Raw genomic sequence first — 20288 nt, forward strand, 5'->3', positions numbered from 1 at the left:
GATATCTTGCAAGGCAATCCCACTAGACCAAGCCCACGACGAGGCCACGCCTCTCGTGGAGTGCGCTCTGACACCTAATGGGCACTGCAAGCCCTTAGAAGTGTAAGCCAGCGCTATACCATCGACTATCCATCTGGATAGGCTCTGTTTCGAAACGGCGAGTCCCTTAGAACGTCCGTAGAGTGAAACAAAGAGCTGCTCCGTCTGTCTGAAAACAGACGTGCGGGACACATAAGCCCTTAGCGCCCTGACTGGGCAAAGGAAGCTGGCGTCCTTCTCCTCGTTAGAGACCGGCAGGGCAGACAGGGAAATTACCTGGGCCCTGAACGGTGTATTGAGGGATTTAGTGACGTACCCGTGCCTTGGTTTGAGTATGACTTTCGAGTCATTTGGCCCAAACTCCATACACGTCGCGCTCACTGAGAGCGCTTGTAAGTCCCCTATGCGCTTCACTGAAGCGAGAGCCAGAAGAAACACCGTTTTGAAAGACAAGTGTTTGATATCTACTGACTGGATAGGCTCAAATGGGGCACCCTTCATGGCCTCCAAGACCGTAGAAAGGTCCCATATGGGGACTGAGGGAGGTCTGGGAGGATTTAACCTCTTAGCTCCTCTAAGGAACCGAATGACCAGATCGTTCCTTCCTAGTGACTGACCAAGCGTTGGTTTGGAAAACGCTGCTATAGCCGCCACATAGACTTTGAGCGTGGATGGGGCTCTGCCTTCATCCAGTAGCTCTTGTAGGAAGGAGAGAACCTCCGTCACTCCACAGTCCAGGGGTGAAAAGCCGCGTGCTGTGCACCAGTTGGAGAACACTGACCATTTTGAGGAATAGAGCCGTCTCGTAGAGGGAGCTCTAGCCTGCATGATCGTGTTTAACACTCCCTCTGGGATATCAGAGGGTACCCGTTGATGGCCCACGCATGTAGGGACCAAAGCTCCGGGCGAGGATGCCAGATCGAGCCCCTGGCTTGAGAGAGGAGGTCCCTCCTCACTGGTATTGGCCATGGGGCAGTGCTCGTCAGCTGCATAAGAACTGGGAACCAAGCCTGGTTCTTCCAGAACGGAGCAACCAGTAACACTGAGCATCTGCTTTCCCTGATCCGCTCTAATACCTGAGGTAGGAGCGTGATGGGGGGAAAGGCATAGAGCGGGCAGCGGGGCCAGACGTGGGCCAGCGCATCCCTGCTCTTTGAGAAAAATTCCGGGCAGTGAGCGTTTTCTTGAGACGCAAACAGGTCTATCTTTGCTCTGCCGAATGTCTGCCACAGCAGTTGGACTGTCTGCGGATGCAGTGACCATTCTCCTGCTGGAACATTGTTCCTGGACAGTCTGTCTGGTCCCACATTCAGGTGGCCAGGCACATGCGCTGCTCTGAGCGAGCGCAAATTGTGCTGAGCCCATACCAGGAGGCGTTTCGCTAACCTGTATAGGTTTCGGGATGTGATGCCTCCCTGGCGATTTATGTAGGCTACCACTGACATGTTGTCCGAGCGGACCAAGACGTGGTGTCCTGCTATTTGGGGACGAAAGCGCCTCAGCGCGTTGTCGACTGCCATCATTTCCAGGCAGTTTATGTGCAGAAGCTTTTCCCGTTCTGACCACTGGCCGAAAAACGGTCTGCCCTCGAGCAGTGCTCCCCATCCCGAGGTGGAGGCGTCCGTGGACACCACCTTCACACTCGAGGAAGTCCCCAGGCTTACACCTGACTGGTACCAGTCGGTCGCTCTCCAGGGTATCAGTGCTGAGACGCATTCCTGATCGACCTTGAGACGAAAGAGACCTGAAGTCCATGCTCGACGCGGTACTCGCGCTTGTAGCCAGAACTGCAGTGGGCGCATGCGAAGCAGACCCAGCTGGAGAACTGTGGATGCTGCTGCCATGAGACCGAGCATCCTTTGAAACTTCTTTAGCGGGACTATAGTGCCGCGGCGGAAGGTTTCTGTCATGCGCTGAATAGTCAATCTGCGCTGTAGCGATATTTGAGCTGTCATTGACAGCGAGTCCAGTTCTGTGCCCAGAAAAGATATTCTCTGACTGGGAGACAGTGAACTTTTCGCCCAGTTGACTTTGAGACCCAGATTCTCGAGATGTTCGAGTAAAATGGTTCTGTGTTCTATGAGCTCCGTATGTGACTGAGCTAGAACCAGCCAATCGTCCAAGTAGTTCAAAACTCGCATTCCCCGAAGTTTCAGGGGAGCGAGGGCTGCGTCCATGCACTTCGTGAATGTACGGGGTGCTAGGGACAGGCCAAACGGTAGGACTGTGTATTGATAAGCCTGGCCCTCGAAGGCGAATCTCAAATATCGCCTGTGACGTGACGCTATTTGTATTTGGAAATACGCGTCTTTCAGATCTATTGACACAAACCAGTCCCCGTGGCGAATTTGCGCGAGGATTTTCTTGGTTGTGAGCATTCTGAACCGGCGTTTTGAAAGCGCTACGTTCAGTTGTCTTAGATCTAGAATGGGTCTGAGACCCCCGTCTTTTTTCGGAACCAGAAAATATCTGCTGTATAACCCCCCTTCGCTCTGAGCTTGAGATAAAGGCTCTATTGCCCCTTTGCTCAACAGTTTCGCAATTTCGGTACGAAGTACACTTGCTACTTCCTTTTCTACCGTGGTTTCGACTCGCACCGCACAACGGCGGGGACGTCGAGCGAACTGTAGCGAATAGCCTCTTTCTATAATGTTCAGCACCCATTCTGATACACCGGGAAGCTTTGCCCACGCATGTGCATGCATCGCTAAGGGTTGAATGAGATCGGAGCTCTGGTCGTGACATAGTGGCGACCGGGGAGCTTCGGTATGCTGTATTCTAGACACCGCATTTGCAGCGCTCGAGGCGGGGAGTGTTTTGATCACAGCGGGCGGTTCGCCCGCGCTCGGCTCTCTCACGGCAGGTAGCTGAGAGACGGCGAGCGTGGGGGAAACCGAGGGATTCGTCATGTCTGTGAGTGAATGTGGGCGCAGGACAGCGGGCACATTTGCACTGAAAACACCATCGACCTGAGTCGGTTGTATGTGTGTTGGTTTCGTTTTTACAGAAACCGAGAGACATGCAGCGTGTAGTGTTTGTGGGCACTGGGACGTGGGCACGTTCACTACATTCTGTGCGCAATCGACATGAGTCGATTTTATGTGCGCGAGCCCTGTGGGGCGGGCTGTGTCTGTGTGTAGGAATGGGCACTGGGCAGTGGGCATTTTTACTACACTCATAACACCGTCGGCCGTGGCCGGAATACCAGAAAATACGCTCTTTACAGGATTTATCTGGGTCGCCGTGAAAACGGCGTTTGTGTACAGGCAAGCGGGTAATGTAACCGACTTGTTTACTGTAGAGTACACTGGAACAGTCGCATGTAATGGAACTGGACGAGCGGGAAGTTTTGGTGGAAACCCGGCCGCAGCGGGGCTTGAACACCGTCGTTTTCCTAAGCTGGCTAGGAAGACTTTGAGGCCTCGGGCTTCATCTCAACCTTCGGCCGAGTCCCACGCTGTGGGGGGCGGCGGCCGGCGGCCGGCAGAGCGAGAGCGTGGTCTCTGGTCCCGGGCCTGTCGACGCTGTGAAGCGGCGGCGGGGGGCGGTGGCTGCGAGCTGCGAGCAGACGGCTGTTTAGAGCGGCCTGATGCGGAGCTAGAGCGCTTTGGCAAAAAGTGCTTCATGGCCTGCGACGTCTTTTGTACCTCAGCGAATCTGTCCGCGAAATCTTTGACGGACGATCCAAAGAGGCCAGTAGCAGAAACGGGGGCGTCGAGGAACACAGAGCGCTCCGAGTCCGGCATTTCTGAAAGCGTCAGCCAGAGGTGTCTCTCAGCAACGGTGAGAGAGGCCATGTTCCGCCCTATGGCCTGTGCAGCGGATTTCGTAGCGCGGAGAGCGAGGTCCGTAGCGCTCCTTAAATCCGCCACGTTGACTGCTTCCGTGCCTTCCTCGTCCAGCTTTCGGAGAAGGTTAGCTTGGAAGATCTGGAGAGTAGCCATAGTGTGTAGCGCTGATGCAGCCTGCCCAGCGGCGGTGTAAGCGCGACTGTGCAGGGTGGAAGTAGCGCGGCAGGCTTTTGAAGGTAGCGCCGTCTTAGTCCGCCGTCCAGCAGAGGGCGGGCAAAGATGGGCTGCTACTGCCTCCTCCACTAGAGGGAGAGCGAGGTATCCTCTGTCTTTGGCACCGTCCACCACGGAGAATGCCGCCGAAGCAGAGGAACGTAGCCTGGCTGAAAAAGGGGCGCTCCAAGACTTTGCCAGTTCTTCATGAAGCTCAGGAAGAAACGGGGCGGGTCTTGAGGGCGTGGAAACGCGGTCCCCTTGCAGAAAACAGCCGTCCAGACGGTTGCGTGTAGGCTCGGCGGGCGCGGACCACTCGAGGCCGAGGCTCTCTGTGGCCTGTGTGAGCAGACGCATCAGCTCAGCTTCAATGCTGGCCCGTTTTCCTGACGACTCGCGGGCAGAAGAAGGGGCGAGGTCCACAGAGCTCGCCCAATCCTCGCTGTCCGAAGCCAGGATAGAGCAGTTGTCCTCCTCGAAAACTGCCGCTTCTTCCTTGTCATCTCCGGCGGCCAGCGGCGGCCACTGTCCGGGAGTGAGAGACTCGAGAGAAGCAGACGGCGAAGCTGGCAGGCGCACCGGCGAGCTTTTCTCGGTGGGAGGCTCAGGGATCCGCTGAGCACGGCGCTTTTTACGGCGCGGCGTCGAAGCGGGAGGTGCAGGCTCGTGGAAAGTTGCCATGCGAGTCCTCAGAGTCGCCATAGGCATAAGCTCGCAGTGAGGGCATCCGCCGTCAGCGAGCGCTAGAGCCGCATGTCCTTCACCCAGGCAGGAAACGCAGATGACATGGCGGTCCCCGTCGCTGAGTGGGGCTCGGCACGAGCCACAGGATGGACGAGACATCTTGAAAAAGACGCTCTGCTCTTTTAGAGAAGGAGTGTGAGTCGCGGCGGCGAACACACACACAATGCAATAAAGGATATAACGCCGGATAGCGTAGCAGGAACGGTGGTTGAAGGCGGCGCGGCCAGCGACTCCAGGTACCGAACTCGTCCCGCTGAAATGCTGTTTCCACGGCGCGGCTTCTCTCTGGATCCAGCGATGCGTGAGCTCCGCTGAAGAGATGAAAAATCGGTAAGCTAGCCTTTCGATGCTATATTTATAGCCCCAGGCCACGCCCGTTTCGGCGGGACGTGACGTATGGGGCGCGAAGCGCCCCCATTGGTGATGACGTCACGATAGGGCCTTATCGATAGGCTGCTGCAGTTGCCGCAGGGCAGCCAATAGGCGCGCGAGCTGTCTCGCCTATGTCTGCATGCTGCCGCAACGCGTTTTACATTATTTCAAAATTAAGGATAATTTTTTGGCTTCAGTATCTCGCGGAAAAGAGATTTCCCCTAGCGTAAGATATTACGCAGTACGAGAGTACCTCTCGTAAGAGAACACGTATTATCCTGTCGCCCCCTCTAGTGGACAGCATTAAGTATTACGGCCTTCATTACTCAGATAACTCAAGTCGATGGATTTTTTTGGGAAAGTAAGTCTGACCAGTTAGAAAAGATATAAGCAGACCAGTCTGAGGGTCTGAGCTGAGTTTGGTGAAGCATTAAAGTTCTAGGCGTAGTCAATTTCTCATAATAATAACAATTAATCCCAAACCTGGTAATTTTGTCAGTATTAATTTACATTCACTGATTCTGGCTTCTCTCTTTTCTGTCTCTTTCTTTTAATGTAAACTGAGTAGGCTACACATGCTTATATTCAAAAATATAAACTTTATTTCTATTCAATTTTCAAAATTATTTATAGCCCATAGGCTGTGTCACACACGCCTACCTGCCTTTTGATGTAAATAAAAGACTAGAGTGGTAAATGTTACGGACATATTATCATGGTACAGTTCAGCCTATTATTGATTTTTATTTCCACTTCCCTTTTATCCAAAGAGACGGAACTATTTGCACTGTATTTATCAATGGGAAATATGCTAATATAATCTGGCATACTGTAGTTCACATTAATGGGGTCGCTTGCAAATCGCAGCAGCACGAATTACGTGACCAGCAACATATTTCTGCTTCAAATATTGTGTGTAGTTAACAGTGAGTTGTGGTTTCAGACATTATTTTATTAAAGTGCATTTGTCAGTGCCGCACTCGTACTGACTCTTATTCTGCCTGACAGAAAGAAAAGCTCATAGCTTACTGAAGGCGGAGCGGTTTGACCAATCAGATGAAAGGGGCGTTTAAGCGCCGCCCATGTGTGCAAATGAAATATCGAACCCATAAACCGACTTTTAAACCATAAACGAAAAATGAAAAATCGAGCCAAAATCTCATTTTTCGTTTTTTAAGCTAAACTAAAAAACGAATAAACGAGCTGGTTTTCATTTCTCGTTATTCCATTCCAAACAGGAAATGAAATGATCAAAAAGTACACAGACCAAGTACTTGTTCATTCAACTTTCGACCTATAACCCATGTTGAACTTGCAAATCCTACAATCAAATCTGAGATTTCTCAATGGCAATCGGGTGAAAGAGACAAATTTAGTCGTCTTGCCCCATAGACTCCCATTCATTTCGCACTCATGGGCGACCGCCCCCAGTGGAACTCTGGTGGAACTACAACCAAAATTCGGTACAATAGGACTTAAAATGGAGTGGCCAGGCTCTCCGTAGACGGGCTCTGGTATTGCTATGTATTGCTGGACCCAGATGCTTCAGAGGTGAAAAACATTCCAGGAACAAAAAGCCCTTTCAAACTACACCTGTACAAAGAGGCACTCGGGAAGGTTTATCATTGAATAACACTGTTTATAAGCACATTTCAAGACTTTTTAGCCAGTGGTGAGCATATTTAATTTAATGAAAATCTTACAAAGACATATGTATAAAAGACTATTTACATGAATGGGTTTAAATCAAAGTGAATTTTCATTACTTTCATTGTTGTTTGAAGACTGTACCAGGGATTCTTCTAGCGAAGACAATGAAGTGCACGTAAAGTCTCACAGTCCACATTATGAGAGTAAAGCTTACATAAATATAAAGTTTAAATGTATCTCATTTTAACACGTGACTTGTGTTTGTTTGGTTTTTTTTTTGTGCTGGGCAACGATTAATTTTTAATCACGATTAATCGCATTGTCACGAGCAAAATTTAATAATGAATTCTAAAGTAGTGTATATAGCAGATCTAAATGTACTGCTATATACACAAAAGTGCAATAACATGTGGTTTGCAAAAACTTTAAACAAATAGCCTAATGTGCTTTTTACCAGCAGTATTCCCTTTACACAATAGCAATAAAATATTTCTTGTAAATCTCAACTTAAACATTAATGTAATCAAATAAAATATTAAACCAAAGCTTTTTGCCACTGCCAGGGCATTACCTTTTATCTAGCTTGTTAAACAAGTTACCATCAGAGTCCTGTTTTCTTGTTTTTTTTTTTTTTCTGAACAGGCATCAACAGGTATCTTTCATCAGGGAGCAGCAGAAACAGTCAGTGTTCAGTAGCAAGTTTCCCTGTTACTGTGCGTTCACACCAAACGCGAATAGCGCGTCAAATTCGCGTCTACCTCGTCTAGTTGGACGTTTGAACATTTTGAATCCATTCGCGCGTCCAGAGCGAAATTGACCCGTGTAAAAAGCAAAGGTTTGACGTGAACTGGACGCGTGAATGAGGCGAATTCGCGTCACATCAAACAGGTATTAGTTAACAAGACATTATTTGGAGGTTAGGAGTGGAGTTGCTCAAATTAACACATAGTTGTTGTTTTTCAGACCCCCTGATCTCTCTCTGCCTTTTTTGGACCAAGTAAGTTCATAATGTTCATACCTTGCTAAGTTACTTTGTTACAACAAATGAAAAAATTTAGTCTGTCTTTATAATGGTCAGTTCTAATGTTATTTTAATAATTGTTATATTTCTGACAAATCTAGGAAGCAGGAAAAAACTGAACAAATATCCAAGAACACACACATGATTGCTTTTCAAGTAGCCTAATTACTTTTGTATGTCCATAGATGTAAATTCCTGTTAATCTTTGTCTTTTTACAGCAGTTACACACGTCTCTATGCACCAATAATAATCTAAAGTGACTGGGAAGAGTCAGATGAGAGCAGACAACATGTTCAAGAAGAAAGGTTCTTAATTCATTTATTAATGACTCCGTCTCAATATCATGTTCCCAAATTTATTGACTCTTTTTTTTAATTTCATCATTAACTTAATCAAAACCTCTTTATTTATTACAGCACAGATGTATTAACTGCTGCAGATATTGTGTCAGATCTCTCATTGAAGATCATAAAAACGTCTTGCAGCAGATTCAACATAAATAGAGCCAATGTTTGGGATGGAGCAATTCGTGGATTCAAGCATCATACGACCCATTACACAACATGCTTGTTAAATTCACAGATGACAAAGGCACAACTGAAGATGCAGTGGACACAGGTGTTCCCAAACGTGAGTTTCTAACCCTCCTAATGGACTGTTTATGGGCACGGAGAATCTTTGATGGTCCAGAAATTAGGAGATTTCTCACCTTTAACAACACAAGTAAATGATTTACTTACATCTACCTTTTATCTGCCCTGTTCATAATTGTCTTGTTTTATACTAACTGGACAATAACAGTTCACTACAGCTGCCAGAGAAGATGAATACTTCCTTGCTGGGCGGATGATTGCAGTTTCTACTGTTCACGGTGGTCCAGGTCCAGGTGGTGGACGATCACCTCACTGGGAGAGTTGGCATTAATGGAACAGTTGAAGATAAAACAGATGAGGAAAAGGCAGCTTTCCTTGAGGTGCACTCAATTTTTATATAAGCTCGTTTTAAGATTTTTAAACAGTTTAAAATATCTGTCCAGATTACAGGCATATGTTATAGCATAAAGTAATTTTATTAAGTGAGAAACCTTATTAAAGGTGTAAAATCCTAATAGCAAAAATAACATAGCTCTAATTCATCTAACAATATTAATGAAAGCAGTTTACATATGATAATAATAATTTAAATTAAGAGTTATTTTTCTGAAAGTTATCATAATGACTAGATCTTTCTGTTAAACACAGGGCCATTTGGACACACCCACGTAATGAAAGTTGGTGGCCCCACATCTACGCCACCTGGACAGACGATGATTGGCTGAAGAACTTCAGAATGGGAAGAGGCAGTTTCAAACTACTGACACTCTCCGGCCCTGGCTGACATGACAGACCACTCAATTCAGACAGGCTGTGCCTATAGAGGCTCGTGTTGCAATTTGTATTTTGGAGGTTATCCACAAACCTGGAGTACAGATCCATCTCACAACTGTTTGGTGTTGGGTTATCAACATGTTGCACTATCACCCAAGAGGTTGTGACTGCCATAAATGTGGTAATGAAGCCTCTGCAGCCGAGTTCAGGCAGATAATACAGGGTTTTCATGACAAATGGAGATTCCCTCAGGTGGCAGGTGCGATAGATGGAAACCCATATCAAGATCAGAGCTCCACCTGACAACTCATCTTGTTATTACAATCGGAAGGGAGACTATTCCATCATTCTGCAAGGTGTGGTGGACCATAGAATGAGATTTTGGGACATTAATGTTGGACGACCAGGTAAGATACACGATGTCCGTGTTTTCTCCCTCTCATCATTGTATGAGCGTGGCAGCGCAGGCACTCTTTTACCTCATTGGACTGAAACGTTTGAGGGGGTCGACGTGCCTGTTTTTCTTTTGGGTGATTCGGCTTACCTTCTACTAACTTGGCTCATGAAAGCTTACCCAGAGGGAGGAGCAGTAACACCACAGCAGCTCAACTTCTACCACAGATTGAGCCAAGCCCGTATGACCATTGAGCGTGCCTTTGGGTGCCTCAAAGGACGCTGGCGTTGCCTTCTTAAAGAAAATGAGACCCACATAATTTTTGTAAGCCGCATTGTGTCTGCTTGCTGTGTGCTGCATCATTTCTGTGAGATACAGAAGGAGGAATTTCTGGAGGGAGAAACCGTTGCAGAGGAAGAAGGATCTGTACATGATGAGCAGGGACACGCACAGCAGCAACACGACATTAGAAATGCATTGTGTAGCTACTTCACTACTATATGAATGGCCAACACCTGCAAATACTCTGCATTTAGTATTCACTATGTTAAATAGTTAAGGTGTGTTATCTCCCTTGATGAGTTCATTTTCACTTATTCTTATGTGCTAGTATAGGAACCACCACATACTGAACCAGTTTTGTCTGATTTAAAATGGATGGGATGGGAATACTTTTTAGTTTGAAATACTGTTTTATTTCCTGTTTAATTGGTAACAAATGTAAAGTTGACACATCTGAACAAACATTCTTTTTCTCCATTTCGAAAATAAAATGTTGTAGTAGACAGTCCTGCATCAGCAATGGTGTTTGTGACATCTCAGGAAACGCTGCTTGAATCTCCCACTGTTTATTGAAATACACAATTTCTCTGTGTTACTCATGTCATTTTAATGCAGAAAAAAATATATCACAATGCATCTTGCTATATACACAATGCAGTGTGTGTGTGTGTGAGTGAGTATAACGAAGAGAATATAACATGAAAACAAGCAACAGGTTTATTTAGCTGCTTTTGGTTAATGTGAAGTATCCTAACTGGCTGTCATATTGGCAAGGCAAAGTATACTATCTATGCCTAAAGTTATGCCATAACTTCTGAAACAAGTGGTTGGTATTAGCAAGTGCAAAAACTAAATAAACTCACCGTCAACCTCTGTGTCAGATGCGGTATAGTCCGGTCAACTGTGCTAGCATCAGTAGCATCATTGGAATCTGACGATGGCAATGTTGATTTTTTTTTTTTTTTTTTTTTTTTTGAATGCTTTATTTCGAACATAAACATAAAACAAGTAACAAAAAAAAGTAGACTGAAAATAAAAGAGAAACAAACCAAACAATTAATAATAATAATATGAAACCAACATGTCCGAAAAGGAGTAGGATGAAGCATAAGCTTATTAAAACCTACCCCTTCTCCACTATTCAATAAACAACCAGTTTTCCCTAATAAACATATTTACATAATACCTATCTACAAAAAATAGAAAATAAATAAAATAAGAAAACAAATACATAAATTATTTACAAAAAAACCCCACCCGATTGCTAAATCCCTTCCTCCTCCCTATACCTTGTGAAAACCATGTGTTTGTACTGCTTCTTAAACTGGGTCACGCTTGGACATCGCTTAAGCTCCACACACAAACTGTTCCACAACCTCACTCCACAAACAGAAACACAAAAACCTTTTATTGTTGTACGTGCCGCTGATGTTTTAAATTAAACCCTCCTCTCTGTTAATAAACAATTTTTGAATATTTCCAGGAAGTTTATTGTGTATTGCTTTGTACATGATTTGTGCTGTTTGAAAATGAACCAGGTCAATGAATTTTAATGTTTTTGATTTTAAGAAAAGTAAATTTGTGTGCTCTCTGTAACCAGTATTATGTATGTTGAACTATCATGGGACTGTAGTGGATTTTTCCCCCTAAACCCAACTATTTAGAATAAAACTGTTGCGTCTACTCATCGACACAGAGCGTCTACAAATCGACACTTAATAACTTTTATACTCCAGCTCTTGCGTCTTCAGTCGACAACTGGCCGAGTCTCTTACCCTAACTTCCTTGCTTCCCTAAACTGACCTGCTGCGCAGCAGAAATGAACAGACAGACATCAGCAAATGTCCTCTAAATGCTTTAATAACGGCCAGGAGAGTCTTCGAGCAGTTCTCAGGGAATCTCTCCCAAGAAGCAAGGCCGGAGGATCTCAGACAAATTCCATTGAGAATCCCACCGTAAAACACATATACAACAGTTTTTATAGAATCGAGAAAACAAATAAGACTAACATGTCACCTTCAATATGATTGGTTCAATTGATTCAAAAGCCCCAACCCTTTTCCTCTGTCACTGGCACAAGCAAACTTTGTTTTAATGATGACTTCATTAGTTAATCACAAGATTCTAACAGACTGTCTAGTTTCATTTCCCAAACTATGTTATTTTTACATACATACATACGCACACAGTCAAAGACACAAGTTTTCCCTTGGTTTCGTACAGTACATCCTGTTCAAATAAGGTTAGATGTTAGAAACATGGTTAGTTTAATATTCAGTTTAAAATTTCCACGACAGGGCTCAACAACATCGACCGGATCAACGTCAGGTTTTGTCCCAAGTGTTTTGTCGAGGTCATCGTACCAGGGGAACTTGTCTTTCTCCTTACCTGAGCTGCCTGTTTTATTAAGTGCTTCCCGCACTTGTATGCACTGCTGGCGAAGTTTCTTTGCTTTAACCCGACACTGCTCCACAGACCTGTTAAATCCCCTCTCCCTGAGCTGCTTGCTAAACAAAGCGAATATTTTGCTGTTCTTGTGGATTTTTGACAGTTGGGACCTAATATGGTCATCAGACCAAATATCTATCAGGCTCCGCAACTCCTCACAACTCCAAGTGTGTCCACGAGCTGCCATGCTTAAAGTGCAAACTGTCAACAAACATTTCTCCTCATCCCATAATGCACAGCGCAGCTGACTACGGCAACTGGTTTAGTCCACCTCTTCGAGGAGGTCTCGGTAGGCTTGTTTGGTCCGCTGTTGGTGCGCACCCGAGTGCGATTGCCGCATTCACACCTGCCCAAATGAACCGCACCAATGGGGAAAACGAACTCTAGTGTGATTCAACCGAACTAAATGAGGCAGGTGTGAAAGCACCCTCAGACGTGAATCATGGCAGAGTCGACGAAGAAAGCGCGGTCGGAAGAGTGCAGAGACGGCTCTGCGTGAGTGCTATTTACGACAGTAACGTTAAATACAAGTACTCTACAGCGACTCTAGGGGTCAATGTTTGACAAAAATGGAAACTGCATAGTGTGCCTTTAACTGCCCTAATGGTGTGAGTGTTCTTTGCCTTGTCTTTGAAGCCGGGTATACATTTAATAGACTATTTTCTTATAACGTGTTTTAATTGAATATTAAATTCAAACTAATTTAAAGTTCTGCAAGAAAAGGTATATTAAATAAACCCCCTAAATATCATGACTGTGTGGACTATTACACCTTTGTTTTCCTGAAGTATGACCACCAGCTTTCAATTCGTTGGTTTGTGGTTGAGGAGTCACACTGTACATATGGCCTGAAGCCCCTGCAAGGTCATCATCTGTGTGACTGATCCCAGAACAGTGGATTGCAGCCATATTTCCATTTTCAGTGCCACCGTCTGTGCGAAGAAGCTTTGGTATGACTCCAAATTGAGTGGCACACTGTAGGTAATAAGCAGCTATAATGTCTGGGTTGTTATTGCTAGCGCCACAGTCACTTTGCGTGAGTAACATCTGTTACGAACTCTCATGATCTAAGGCCAGAAGAGGTAACTTTGAGGTCATGATAACATTTGGTGTGATTGGAGTGGCAAGAGACAACATGTAATGAAGTGATGTGAAAGAAAGATGATTTATTATACATAAGTGAAATAATTATCCAAAAAGATGGAAAATAGTAATAATAATAATGGTGAATATAAGCAAGGAAAAATAAGCAAAACATTTACAGATCAAAAAGATATCAGATAAATAAATAACCCAAGAGAAAAAGGGGACGCAATTAGTGAAGCCAAAGAAATGAAAAGAACAAAACAAAACTCATTCTAACTTGTAATTAAACCTCTAATCTAACTAATAAAATAAATAAAGGAAAATACATCAAATCTTCAGCGTCAAACACCCTAACTTACTGTAATTACTCTAACTAACTAATACAAAACATACAGAGGGTGGCATTCACTTTCTTACCTGGGGTATCTATACATCGAGTTACCTAGGTGTTGTTTCACGTGACATCTAACCTGTCCACTTTACTCTATCAAAACGTCATCAAAAGGCAGAAAGAAAACGTAAAGGGAGAAGAATCAAAACAATATTCAAAACGAGATGGCAACTAAAAGCAACAGGGTTACAGGGTTTTAATTGGTCATAGCCATCAATGTGCCAGACATGATTTGGCCCCAGAGAATGGTAAACCCTTCTCACAAATCTTCTTCTTGAGTGTTGTTCAATGCCTTATGGATCAAGTTCTGCCATTATAAGCATTACATCTTGCCTTCTCCCTGTAAGATTGTTTTTTTGACGCAGGGTCCATTCAACTCAGTCAATAATAGCTGTCCCGACAATGTCCAAAGGCGAGTAGTTTTTCCGTTTGTACAAGGACAGTCTGTTCACTTTTTCTTTTCTTTTTTCTTTTTTTTTAGGGTACGAATTCCACAAACATGGACTGGTGACTCTAACCACCAACAAAGAATGAAATATAGCATTAAGATGTTTTATATCTCTATACAAAGAAGGACATAAATAATACTAAATTTAATTTGACACACTAAAGCTTTCAATACATAATAGAGAGGGTATTATTGAGCAACAACTTTAATTGGTAGAAACACCTGCCTCAGAATTCAGTTAATAAACAGTGTGCTCCAATAACACTAACTCAAGGTTTAGACTTACACTTTAGGTGCCAAGGCAGACTTAACACGTACTTACCAAGTTCAACTTCTTCAGCCAAAAACTGGACATTAGAGCCACACGAGCTGCAAAAGGCTGTAATAGTTCTCAAATAGTAGACAAAACATGCCAGCATAGGAAGACAACGGTTGAAATGATAACAGTTCAGCTAACGTTAACTATCAGTGGGTGTTCATGAAACAAGAGCACAGAAAAATAGTGTAATGGGAGATTTTTGATTTTCATTACTTACTTTGATTTTCATTACCATACACTAGATTGACTACTATGTGTGTTGCTGACTATGTGATATAACGATTGATGTGAAACGCCTGCGAAGCAGGAGAAAGAGGGGGAGAGCTTTGAAGGCTGAAGCCCTGACCCCTAAGGTCAAAGGGCTGTCCAATTTAGGACTTGCAGGCTGTAAGTTAAGCTAAACTAAAGTTCAGTATAATAGGATCACTGGTGGTGTCTTATCCATCTCTGGAGTTTAAAGAACCTTGGAAGATAACAATAACAGAGTATAAAGACTGGCCTGCCCCTCCCTCCTGGTCGCACTTGTTTCACAGACTGTACTGTCTACCTCTGTGTGGCAATTGGGCCTCTTGCAAGACAATAAATTACTTTTTAATGATCATTTGATTCCAGACTGTCTCTTATGCCAAAGATGATTGTTTAGTGAATTAAACTGCCACAACAGTTGGTGTCAGAAGTGGGATCGATATTCCTTGAAAGGCCTTCTGGACCTGATCAGCGGACGGTGGAGGGAAAACGCCCTGAATGAAGTCAACAGTTGGATGTGTCAAAACTTTCTTCAGTTAAACAAAGACAAAACTGAAGTTATTGCGTTTGGAAACAAAGATGAAGTTCTCAAGGTGAACGCATACCTTCACTCTAGGGGTCAAACAACCAAAAATCAAGTCAGGAATCTTGGTGTGACACTAGAGTCAGAGCTTAGTCTCAGTAGTCATGTCAAAGCAATAACTAAATCAGCATACTATCATCTGAAAAATATTGCAAGAATTAGATGCTTTGTTTCCAGACAAGACTTAGAGAAACTTGTGCATGCTTTCATCACCAGCAGGGTGGATTATTGTAATGGACTCCTCACTGGCCTTCCCAAAAAGACCATAAGACAGTTGCAGCTCATACAGAACGCTGCCGCTAGGATTCTGAGCAGAACCAGAAAATATGAACATATCACACCAGTCCTCAGGTCTTTACACTGGCTCCCAGTTAGATTTAGGATTGATTTCAAAGTATTATTACTGGTATATAAATCATTCAATGGCCTAGGACCTCAATACATTGCAGATATGCTCACTGAATATAAACCCAACAGATCACTCAGATCATTAGGATCATATCAGCTTGAAATACCAAGGGTTCACTCTAAGCATGGCGAGTCTGCTTTTAGCTATTATGCTGGAACCAGCTTCCAGAGGAGATCAGATGTGCTCCTACTGTAGTCACATTCAAATCCAGACTCAAAACACATCTGTTTAACTATGCATTTACTGAATGAGCACTGTGCCACTGTTCGTCCGACTGTTTGTACTGTATTTTATTTTTTATTTTTCTAAACTGTTTTAATTATTCTTATTTCTTTTTATTATTTTAATTTCTTCTATGTAAAGCACTTTGAATTGCCATTGTGTATGAAATGTGCTATATAAATAAACTTGCCTTGCCTTGCCTTGCCTTGAATGCAATAGGCTTCAGTCTCACCTCGAAAGTGTTCAGAGAAGGAGAACCAGCCGCTTCAGGCCCGGGAGGACTTCCACTGGAATTCGGAAAAGAACCCAGGTGGCAAAAGAAAATCTTGGGTAAGAGATAGCAAATTTATTTTTTCATTTGGGGATTTTGGAAATGAAAATTTTGTGGATGAACCATAGTGGCTGTATTTGAGAACTGAAACTAGAGCTGTGGTACGAGGAAAAGAAGGCTTTTAAAAAGGGAACGGAAATTGAGACCTAGGGTAGGTCAAGAGATTGTCCAGACCGAAGCCGAGTACTCGTTATTGTGAGATTAATAGGAGCTGAAATAATTGATCACTGGAACACTTCCAGGGAGTCAATTGAGAGTATGCAGAAAAATTAATTCCAAACCTTTCCTGATTTCCGGTGAAAGTCAGAGTAAGCGCGCTGAAGTAAAATCCACGGGCAATAGTGAAGGAAGGGGAATAATAGCCATTATGGGGATTTCTAATAGTAAATACTGCACACCGGTCGGTATACTGTGCAATGAAGAAAAATCATGGGAAAAAGGGCTTGAAAGACATAGGGAAGCTCATAAGACATCATGATTTTCCGAAAGAAGGAACATTAAGCACCACAAGATTAAGAGTGGTTAAAGAGTCAATTGAGAAGCGCAGCAACAAAACACTAGGCTGCTGTGCGTGCGCTAGACATGTGTGTAAAAACTGTGATGCAACGGTTGAATGTTGGATGGAAGAAGCAAGAAAGAGAGAATGCAGAATGCAGAAAAAGCAAGAAATGGCTATGAATGAAAAGCAGAGTGATGTGTGTGAAAAATCTGTGCCCACGGCACCTGACAGCGTGTGCGTGAGGAAATGTGGTGAGGAAAATATGAATGCATGTGAGAGACATGTGACACCTACACCAGCTAATGAACGGAATGTTTGTGTTTGTGTTTTCCCACATGTAAACCCGGCACCGAGTGCGCCGAGCGCGCAGAATGCTCCGCCGGCTTATGCAGGACTGACACACGTCCCTGAGCAGAAATTGGCAGCCCTGAAGCTTGACCACGACCTTGACCGCTCTCCGCCGAGACAGCCAAAGCCAGAGACAGAGACGGAATCCGAAACAGAGCCAGAACCAAAGAAGCAAGTAAAGACTGCAAAAAAGCCCAAAAAAGCCCGTCAAACCGACAAAGCCAATCAAGCGAGCACGACCAGTAGACACGGAAGGTGAAGAGGACACGGAGGACGAAGAAGAGGATGACGCCGTTTACGACACTCCGGACGAAGACAAGGGGGTCGGCAAACGAAAGAGACCGATGAACACAAAATCAAAGGTGAAGAGCGAGCCAGAGAGCTTCACCGCGCCAATGGTGGAAGTAGCAGGTACTGACGGCCCTATTTACGTGCACAGACCGTGGAACGGGTCCGACTTGAAAGAGTGCATGACAGTTCTGCCAAACCCTGAAGACGCGGGGGACAGATTTGCTGAAGAACTGATCAAATTCTGCCAAGAATTCAGCCCCACTACACAAGAGCTGAAGAGGCTGCTAGGCATGAAGCTAGGGGCCGCTAAGTGGCAGCTGGTGACCGGTCGAATACAGATTGAAGACCACAGGCGCATGCACAGGGACTGGACGGACAGGGCAAACGGCGATTACAGAGGAGCTGTCCTGGACCTGGCACGAGCAATAAGAGATGTGTTTTCCAGCACGTGTGGACACTGAAAAGATAAGCTGCTGCCGTCAACGGCCAGATGAATGGGTCGGTGACTATTATGTAAGACTGTTTGAGACATTTAGGCAGAACAGCGGCCTTGTTGAGCCGAACAACAGGGGAGATCGTCCCACTCCGATCATATTTTGAGCTATTTTTAAACATTCTCAGTGGTCTTTAAATGATGAGTATGCCGTTTTTAGCCAAAATCACAAAACCTGTGCCGTTTTCTGGGACTTCGCTTCAGCAGAACGGCAGTAGCTCATTAGCAATTCGCCTCTGCGTTGTGGGCGGAGCCGTTGGCTGAAGCGAGATACATAGGCAGCAACAGCCTCTTTATGTCTTTCTTTCTTTCTGTCAACACAGAAAACATTTCATCACTGGATAGTTTTTTTCGTTTAATTAAAGTGTTGTTTTATGTCAGCTGAATGTCCGGAACGCTTTTCAGAGAAGATAAGGCAACTTATTTAGCACAATTCACACCCAGCAGCAATTCAGAAAAATAAAAAAAATCTCAGAATGCTCCACATGAAACTTTGGTCTTCCGACCATTTACCGCCGTGTCGATTTATTTTGATTAATATGTGCGAGGGAGAGAGAGCAAGACAGCACTTAGTTTGGAGACGGTGAGGTCTTGTTTACATTTTCGCCTGGCTCCGAAGACAGAGAGTGCGCGCGCGCGTCCGGGTCTCTCTCTCTCTGCTCGTTCTTTCATTTAAACAAGCGCAGCAGTTCATCTACATTACTCACCGATCAAATAAGACTTTGGCGGGACAAAAATTCACTTTGGCGGGCGCTAAAACAAGTTCAATGCAGGAAAATTCATGCGTGAATTTAACTGAGTAGTACATGACCATGCACTCGCACAAATGCGACCACATAAAATTTTAACTCGCACATTCTCAAAAAACGGTCGCAGTCTGGAACCCTGGAACGTAATCCATTCATCTCTCACAGCAACATGTTTTGGTAAAGCATGAAAGCTAATACCAATATCTCTCCTCTTAGCATTGCAACCCGCTACCGCACATAGGTATTGATCCGCCATCGTCTTCTCTACTCCTCAGAACCTGATTGGGCGGGGCGGAGGGGAGTATGAGCTTGTGGCCCCGCCCAGTGGAGTTACTACGTCACAACTCCAGTCTATTTTAGCCGGCATTTTAGCGTCTGTTACTGATTCACAGCCATTTGAATGCAGAAATACTCAGAAATACAACTTTGAATTTATTTTTCTCAAGATATGTCCTCTAACATCAGAAAAATACAACAAGAACATGTTAACACCTAGAAAAACATGATTTTCATCGGAGTGGGTCTTTAACATTATTTTACGGAATAAGAGCATGCGCGTGGAACTGCTCATTCTAGTTCACGCTCCTCAGCAGGTTTAATGGATTATTTAAAAAAAGGTAAATATAGTTTCAGCGCGAACTTAAAATACAATTGTGTATCATTTCATAAAGTTCATAATGTTTTTATTAGTTTGCACGTTTTGTGCATTCGTTAATGACTAAATTATTGCTGGCATTCACTTCGTGTAGGCCTATATAAAGCACAGCAAACTTCAACTCATTCATTTCGTTGTGCTTTTCCTCTGTACATTGCAATGCTTTAAACTGTCTTTTGTTATCATTTGTTGAATGTCACTGCAATAAAAAAAATAATAAATAAATAAAATAAAAATAACGTTCCACTTTTACCGTAAAACCAAAAATTCCAGAACACCTGAATGATTACAGCAACACTTATTTACAACAGAAGAGCAGAATATTCCTAAATACATGAACCATTACCATTTAATTTATTTATTGCTAAGCTCTTCTGATACCTTACCTTATGAAGCTTTACAACTGTGTCATCTCTGGCAATAATCTCTGGGAAATAACTCCACAACCATATCCATGTCCAAATAAACATTTTGCACCCTATACTGATGTTTCTCGTTGTCATGTTCTTTCTTTGACCTTATGTGTTGCTCTGTGTGCCTGGATGATACACAATGATGACCATTGATACAAATGCATGATCTACTTCTGACTTGAACTCTTGAAAATGAAACCTTTAAACTTTGTTGGATCAATGTTAAAACATGACATTCTGGTATTTAAGATTTGCATGACAAAAGTTTGGAATCACTATGATTTAAGAAATGTTATACTTTTATAGCAGGCAAGGTCAATTTCCACACTTCATTAAGCAGCAGAACCATTTTCAACTGTGATAATAATCAGAAATGTTTCTTGAGCAGCAAATCAGTATTAGAATGATTTCTGAAGGCTCATGTGACACTGAAATCTAGAGTAAAATGAGCTCTGCCATCACAATATATTTTTAAAAACATTA

The 20288-nt window shown here is 43.9% G+C and overlaps 2 long non-coding RNA genes across 2 annotated transcripts in view; both read left to right on the forward strand.

Annotated features, from left to right (window-relative positions):
• LOC309513068 overlaps positions 1-20288 on the forward strand; it is a 101914-nt gene that overhangs the window by 73435 nt on the left and 8191 nt on the right. The window lies entirely within an intron of this gene.
• Positions 8658-10469, forward strand: LOC309511917. Its single transcript, XR_014210823.1, has 2 exons — positions 8658-8804; positions 9073-10469. It is a non-coding gene; the product is annotated as an uncharacterized lncRNA (long non-coding RNA).

The sequence above is a fragment of the Leuciscus leuciscus genome (genome assembly GCF_965113295.1).
Source record: "Leuciscus leuciscus genome assembly, chromosome: 13".
NCBI lineage: Eukaryota > Metazoa > Chordata > Actinopteri > Cypriniformes > Leuciscidae > Leuciscus > Leuciscus leuciscus.